We start from the raw sequence: 8,126 nt of genomic DNA on the forward strand, positions 1-8,126 counted from the left end.
TAATAAAAATATGTTTATACAGAGTTTACAAACTTACGAGATTACAAGGAGATTTAGGACACCATTCCCAACAAGTTGCCTAAGTCATCCTATTAAAATAGAAACCAAACTAGTCAACGGAGTTACATTTAGTGGTTACTTGTCACACCCCACCCAAGACCACCCTCTGAGCCTGAGAAAGGGCGTGACTGTAGCAGTTATCAATCCTTTGGTTGACACTTACTGCCTAATAACTCTTGCAGAAATAACTCTGATACCAATGAACAAATTCAACAATCAACTGATTAAGTAGACCCATTTTATTACAACAATACAATGTCTATACAAATCCAAGACTTAACAACAAAGTTTACGACAACAACTGTAAAACCCTTCGGAAGTGTAACTGTGGCTTATGGCAGAACCTTGACCTTAGTAGCACCCTGTAACTCCTCACCTTTCACTACCTGGGGGAGTGGGGGGGTAAAACATAAAACATGGAAAACATGAGCTATTAAAGCCTAGTGAGTGGTGCTTTTAGATAAAAAAAAAAATAGCTTAGTCAATAGAAATATATTTTTGGCAAAGCAATACATAGTCAACAAGAACATTACCACAAGATCATTATTATTTTCTAGCCAAACCGTTGGACAATCCCCAGCTCGACCACTGGTTAAAACAATCAACCCCAGCTTGACCGCTGGTTATCACATAATAAAAACATCCCCAGTACTTTCACACGTATACTAAGATAACAACAATTCCTGTGGAATCTTTCCCTGTACCCTATTATCCCGCCAATGTGCACATCGACTATTTTCCCGCTAGCTATGCTTAGGTAACTTGACTATATTTTCCGCCGGTCGTCACCGACTATCATTTCCCGACGACCGAAGCCGACTATATTTTCCCGCCAAGTACCCTTTTCAAGCATGCTAATTATGTATCCCGGGTACAATTTCAGTTTCCAAAACAAACATACAAGCATTATCTCAACAAGCATAGTAATCAGATAAATATATATCCCTGATCATGCCAATTTAACATTATTCCCTATATATATTTACCTATATATAGAAATTATATCAACAATACAACACACAATAACCAGTCACCTTGGTTGGTTAGGAACTTTCCTTTCCGAAGTTCCTTAGGTTTCCTTGGTTTCCCTTTTTAAACCCTAAATTCTAGAGTCAAGTATCAGCTTATATTACTCATAGTTTTCGACCTTATTTTAAGATATTTCTTTCTGAAACAATTTTCTAAATTGTCTCAGGAAGCTTACCATAAAATCTTAGCTCATAACTCCTCGTGATTGCCGGAATCATCAAAACATTAAGATTTGCCCAGCTTACACGACAGCTCGACCCTTCTGTATTTTCCTCATTCTCCAGTCCGATTCCTTGGAGCTTCTTCTCTAGCAGCCCCACCATGAAAACTAAACTCTTTTAGCTTTCAGATGGCTTTGGAATCACATCAAATGCACAAGTATTCTGGGAGAACTTCTCCTTCCAAATTGATGCTACTTACTGTCTTTTCTACCCCACAGCATCTCCCTTCTTGGAACTTCTTGACCAATGCATAGTCTTGCTACCAATGCATGGTCTTCTCCCAATTAGTCCTCACACACTCTTATTTATGTCTTTTGAAGACAATTTGAGTTTTCATCTGAAGTCCTTGGCTCCATGGCCGACACCTCCTACTTGGCTGTATGACCAAGAGTTTCTTCCTTACACCATCAACGCAATCTTGCATCACCACAACCCAAAGTGTCATCTTCTCCTTTCACCAATGCATAAGATTCCAATCTGATGCAACCACCTTAAATTCTTTAAGGCTTAAGGCTTCCTCCTAAGAAGACACATGGTTTGATGATGTTTTCTATGTGTTCTCATCCTTTATATGCGTCCAACTCCTTGATGTTCAATGCATATTAGGCCATCAACGCATAGTCCATACTCAATGCATATCCTATAATCAACGCATAGCAAACCAATTCACTACCATCACAATCCAACTTAGCCATCGCAAGAGCTAGCCATCACCAACGCATAGGTGACCGCTCATCCTCGACGCATGGCTCACTAGGTACCACCGAAAGGCATGCTAGGCATGGGCGCATGGTGCTTGGCATAGGCGCTAAACGCTTAACGCATGGGCGTGTGGCTTAGGTGCTGGCCACTGACGCATGGGCATGGCCGCTCGGCAGGCTCGGCAGTGCTCGACGCATGGTGCTTGGCACATGCATGGGCGCTCGACAGACTTGGCAGTGCTCGACGCATGGGCTGGGTACATCGACGCATGCCTGGGCAGTTTGGCCGAGGCTGCTCGACGCATGGCTCGGCATCTGGACGAGGTTGCTCGACGCATGACTGGGCATTTGGTAGCGCTTGGTCGGCTCGACGCATGGGCTGTGAGTTGTGCATGGCCGCTCGACGCATGCCGCATGCCTTGCCCGTGTCCTCGCCTACCCTTGTGCCATCCAACCTTCCAACGCATCACTTCCATTTTCCTTCCTTCAGCCGCATGCCATCCACCAACAACCCTTCACACGCATCAACATAACCCTTCCAATGCATCCCACACAACCATCTTCCAATGCATCCAACACATCTAATGCATCTATCATCCAATGAATCCAACGCATCCAACGCATCCATCATCCAACAGATCCATTGAGTCTAATGCGTTGGTCTAACCTCCAAGGCATTCGTCACTCCCACTTTAAATTCTCCCTTTGCCCAAGTAATTTTTCCAAGATCTTATGACCAATTCATAGCACTGCCTAGTCCAACACTTAGTCAATTTTTCATCAATTTAAGCTTAACTCAAAGCTACTCAAGGAAAATCTATTCAACACTTAGAAATTTCTTTCACTTCAACATAGGATTTGACTTTTACTTAGTTAATTTCCTTAACCACCTGCTTAAGTAAGAATAATGGAAATCCAGGTTTCACATTACTATTTCGCGGTCCAGTCTTATGTAAACTCATTATATAGGATATCCCTACTCGCATGTGATAGAGTAAACATGCATAACTCGGAAGCAAACAGAATCATTAAGAATTCTAATTCCATTAATTTGAGTAACAAGCATTCAGGTTCAAGATGAAAATAGAAATAGGGTTACTAGTGTACAACTTTTGTAGATACCTTCGAAATTGCTTGATTCTTCTACAAATTCTTCTTCAATCTCAATAGTAGACCACTACCTAAGTCTTCTCTTCTAATCTCAGGCCTTAAAAAGAGTGGTGGAAATCCAATTGAAGGTGAATTTGGGATTGACTTAGAGAGAAACGCTGTTTTCTTTTCAGCAGGGATATTCTACACTTTTTCAATTTTGCATGCCCATAATTCAAATGAATTATGAAATATTTATACCAAATAAACATGCAAAAAAGATAAATAGATAACCTGACACTTCAAACATCACTAATGCCATTAGATGTTCAATTTGGGAGAAATATATTATAGAGGTATCCATATACTTATAGACCTTTTTGGCTATATACTAAAACTTGATCCTCTTTTATGTCTCTACATAAAGTGTAACAATTCATTTTATAGCCATGGGTTAGTTTATTGGATTTAGAAATGAATGCAATTCAATAATAACATTTTTATTGAAAGAGTTTTCAATAATATCTTTATTATGAATAGAATATGTTTAATGTTTTCAAACTGCGAGTTTTAGGACATTCCCAACAACATGTCACCTATATGAATCACGTTGGATCATTGTGTTTGTATCAAATATAAAGTGGGTCATATCCATAGTGTCACGAAGATAAGGTAGCCAACCTTATCCCTATATTATAGATTCTTTAGGTTGTATCATGAACATTGATCTCCGTATATCTCTACATACTGTTCAAGCCTCATAACACAACCTAAGATGTTAGTTTATTGGATTTAGGGTTATTAAGACAAAACTAATACAACACAATCAATAACTCTTATTGAAATAACATCGTTAACTCTTTATTGAAGGTAGTCAATTATTTACATTTAGTATTTATGAGTTTCAGGGCATAAAACCCAACAATGGACACAAAAATATTCTACAATATGAAGAGTGCAACTATGGGTCACAACTATGGATCTTTAATAGAGTGACCCATAGTTTATGAATGTTGATTAATTTAATTAAAGAGTTAAATTAATTAATCTCGAATCATTGAAGCTTTTAATCCACAGGTTCATTAGGCCTTCTTGCTTGCTCACTAAAGATAACACATGGATTAATTAGTTTTGGAAGAATTGAAATCGTTCAAATTTTAAAGGAATATATGTTAATTGTATGTGATGCAATAAATATAATATATATAGATACATTATATTATAAGTTTAATTTTGAATAAGATTCAAAATTAAACTGTATAATATGATAGAATAATGTAGTTGAATAAGATTCAAATATTAAATAATATGAGTGAGATTCATATTAAAACTATAGATTAAAATTTAATATGAATGATGTTCATATTAAAACTATGGGTTAAATTTAATGTGAATGGGATACACATTAAAAATATAGGTTATGAGAGGGAAATATATTTGAATATGATTCAAGTAATATTAATTAAATAGATTAATTAATAATTAGTTAATTAAATTAAATGAAGTTTTAATAAGTTAAATTAAATTAAATAATAACCCCTTGCAGTTATAGGGGAGTTGAAGACTTAACTCCCTTCTCCTTCATTGTACAAAGAACTTTCTGCATTTTCTAGACTGGAGAAATTCTTCTGGCTCTCACTCTCTCGGAAACTCTCTCAAACTCTAAAAACAGTCTCATACATTATAGAAAGAGTTTCTCTAAAAAAAAATTTACTTCCTTTAGTCTTTCAAAAGTTGGTTCTCACAAACTAAATCCATGCTAAAGAATAGCAAGGAAGACATAGCAATGGTTTCTTTTCTGAGATCTAAGTAGAATGGGAGAGATCGCGCTATATGAAGAATTGGAGAAGGTTTGAATAGTAGTCTTTAAAGGCAATCTGTTTACCTTGTAAATTCTTCTTTGTAAAAGCATGCTTAAGTTTATGTTTATTCTTCTATGTATTTCTGTAAATTCAAAACAAGATTTGAAGACATAGGCAATCAATTGCTTCCCCTGGGAATTCAATTCCTTCAAGCTAGTCATCGAATCTTGAATCCCGACGTCAAAATATTGAAAAACAAATCAAAATAGAAAGAAATCTTATGGGTTTTGTCCAAGAATGGCCAAAATCAAGCTAGAAGCCCTAAATATCGTCTAAACTGAATGCCATCATAGCAATGTCACAACCCTATCCCAATCTGTGCAATGCTGAAAGGCAGAAGACGCATATATAGGGTACTATCGCGACGTTGCCACTAGCGTTGTGGTGCTACGATTTTTGAAAAGGAGGATTTCGCATACGCCTACCAAATTGGTCCTTGAGTTGCAACACTACCATAACCTTACTCCAACACTTGAGGTCAAAAATCGATAAGAGAGTTGCAACCCTATCCTCAGCGTTGCAATGCTACACCCTAAGTATAAATAGAATTTTTAGCCATTTTACATGAGAGATCCAAAATTCACTCTATTTTCTCTCAAGTATCATACCTTTTCGAAATTTTTTTTTCAATATTTTCTTTCCTTTGATGCATCAATGATATTCCTTGATCAAATCTAGAAGGAGATGCTACATTAAGGTAAGTAATCTAGTTTAGGTTAGATTCTTAATTTTCTTGGTATGAGGTTGAATCTTTAATAATTTCTCATATAATTTCTTGAATTCTATGATAAACTCTTACTAAAATTGATTCTTGCATGTGAAATAACTTCTATGCATTGGATTTAAGAATTTTTGGCCAATTTTCTTTTATTCAATAAATGCTAGAAATAATAGCATGTCTATGTGTTGAATTTCTTAGGGCACCACAATTATAAAGTGTAAATGTGTGAATTTAGGTTATTGGAATTAATCTTGTTCACAATTATGCATGATTAGTAATTCAAGAACAATTGGACTAGTAACTTGGGCTTTCGAAACTACTAATCCAATCTTAGTCAATAATTGTACTTTCTTAATGCAAATGAACAATTAATTCGATCGTTATCGATTCTTATTAAATGACTAATTTACATTTGATTAATTGTTTTATCAAGAAATTAGGGTTACATTCCTAACTAAACTAGATCAATAAGAAAATCGAGTTTTCATTTTTTTCAATTAAGCATTTACATTCCTACCTTTACATTCTTGCACAATTTTATTATTTTCTTTACAAAACCCCCTCACGGTTACCACTCAAATTCAAAATTAGGTTAAACAATTATTAGATTCTCTATGGATGATCCTTTTCTTGCCATCTATACTATGTGTTAGTGTAGGTTGTTAGATTGGAATTACAAATTATTTGGTCCTTGGAAGTGTGATAACAATACACATTTCAAGGTCGATCAAATTGGTGTCGTTGTCGGGAAATCTTGGAAATTTTTTACCAACTTTGAATTTAAATTTGTCTGCGTGAGTTTCCTGTTGTTTTTAACCCTTTCTTTTCGAGATCCTAGACTTCAATATTTTGTAGGAAATAAATAAGAGGGCGAAGATTTCAACAAGAGTGTTGAAGGGGGCAAGTAGAAAGTGAGCTTCAATTGAATTAGTTTGTGTAGAAGGAAAAGTAAAAAATAAAAATAAAAAAATAAAAAAAGGATTAAGAAAGTTTAAAAATTAGAAAAAAAAATGAGAGATTTGGGAGAAGAAGCAAGAGAAAAAACCCTAAGGAAGTTAACCGAATTGGATTTAACCCAACAACCCCTTTGCATAGTTTATCTGGAGACTACAGTCCCTTTTGAACTAAAGCTAGGGCTAATCCATTTACTACCTATCTTCAAGGGCATCCTCGGTGAAGATCCTCTCAATCATATTAAGGATTTACACCTAGTATGTGATGGGATACATCCTCACGGAGTTACCTAAGAGAAACTAAATCTTAAAGCCTTTCTCTTTTCTTTAAAGGATGTGGCTAAAGATTGGTTATACTACTTGCCCACCTATTCAATAACCACTTAGAATAGTCATAAAAGAAGTTTATGGTGAAATTCTTCCTGGCTTCTAGAGTCCACTTGATTAAGAAGTAAATTTATAGGATTAAGTAATTTATTGGAGAAACCTTATACAAGTATTGGGAATACTACAATCAACTTTGTGTGAGCTTCCCACATCACAAAATTTCTACCCATGATTTGATTCAATACTTAGGTTTGCTTCTATTTGACAGAAGCAATATCAATGCGGCTGATAACTAGTAGAAATACAAGTTATTACAGCTCAAATAAGTAAAACATTGAGAGAATGTGATGGTAAAATAGGCAATATCATGTCCGAAAGCGCTAAACTGAAAGGAATTGCGATGGCGAGCACTCATCGCATAAAAGCAGTTAATTTACCTATTTTGTGCAGGTACAATGCGATGGTGCATATGGAATTGTGATCCAAAGGCACAATGCATCACCGCGCTTGAAGTTGCGATCGTGAGAAGTTTTCTTGAAAAGGTGATCACATAAAGACCTTGCATCAAGGCGACAACATACTAAATCATGATGGGACATAAAGCTGATAACGGTCAATTCCGAATTTAGTTGACAAGCCGTTAAAAGCCATACTGTAGCAAGTACATTGAACTTCCAGTGACTTTTAAATGGTGCAACGGAGTAGGAAAATTAATGCCACCCATCATTACAATCATTTGTAAGAAAAGCTGCTTCACCTTGAAATCTATAAATACCGAAGGCCACTAGAGAGAAAGGGAGTGAGTTAGTTAGTCTATTCCCACACATACTTATACATATACATAGAGGACAGAGAGAGCAAGGAGACGAGGCAAAGCCGAGAGAAATCATTCCCAGATAGATCGAGAGACTGCCAGAAAGAAATATAAAGGAGAGAGGGCCAACCCTTGCGAGAGCAAGAATGCACAACTAGAACAGAGTTGAAGTGATAAAGAGCAGTGTAAAAGGCCACAGGAAGCAAGACATTTCTTATTGGGCTTGTTATCTCTCAAATCTATTTGTTATTTTGTATTCAGTATGTTATTTGCAGAAAATGGAAACTTCATTCCAGTCTATGTTCAATCTCTCCATACCATGCATGAGTAGCTAAATTTCTAAATGGGT

Source organism: Benincasa hispida, chromosome 12 (genome assembly GCF_027475165.1).
Source record: "Benincasa hispida cultivar pf3 chromosome 12, pf3_genome.v1.1, whole genome shotgun sequence".
NCBI lineage: Eukaryota > Viridiplantae > Streptophyta > Magnoliopsida > Cucurbitales > Cucurbitaceae > Benincasa > Benincasa hispida.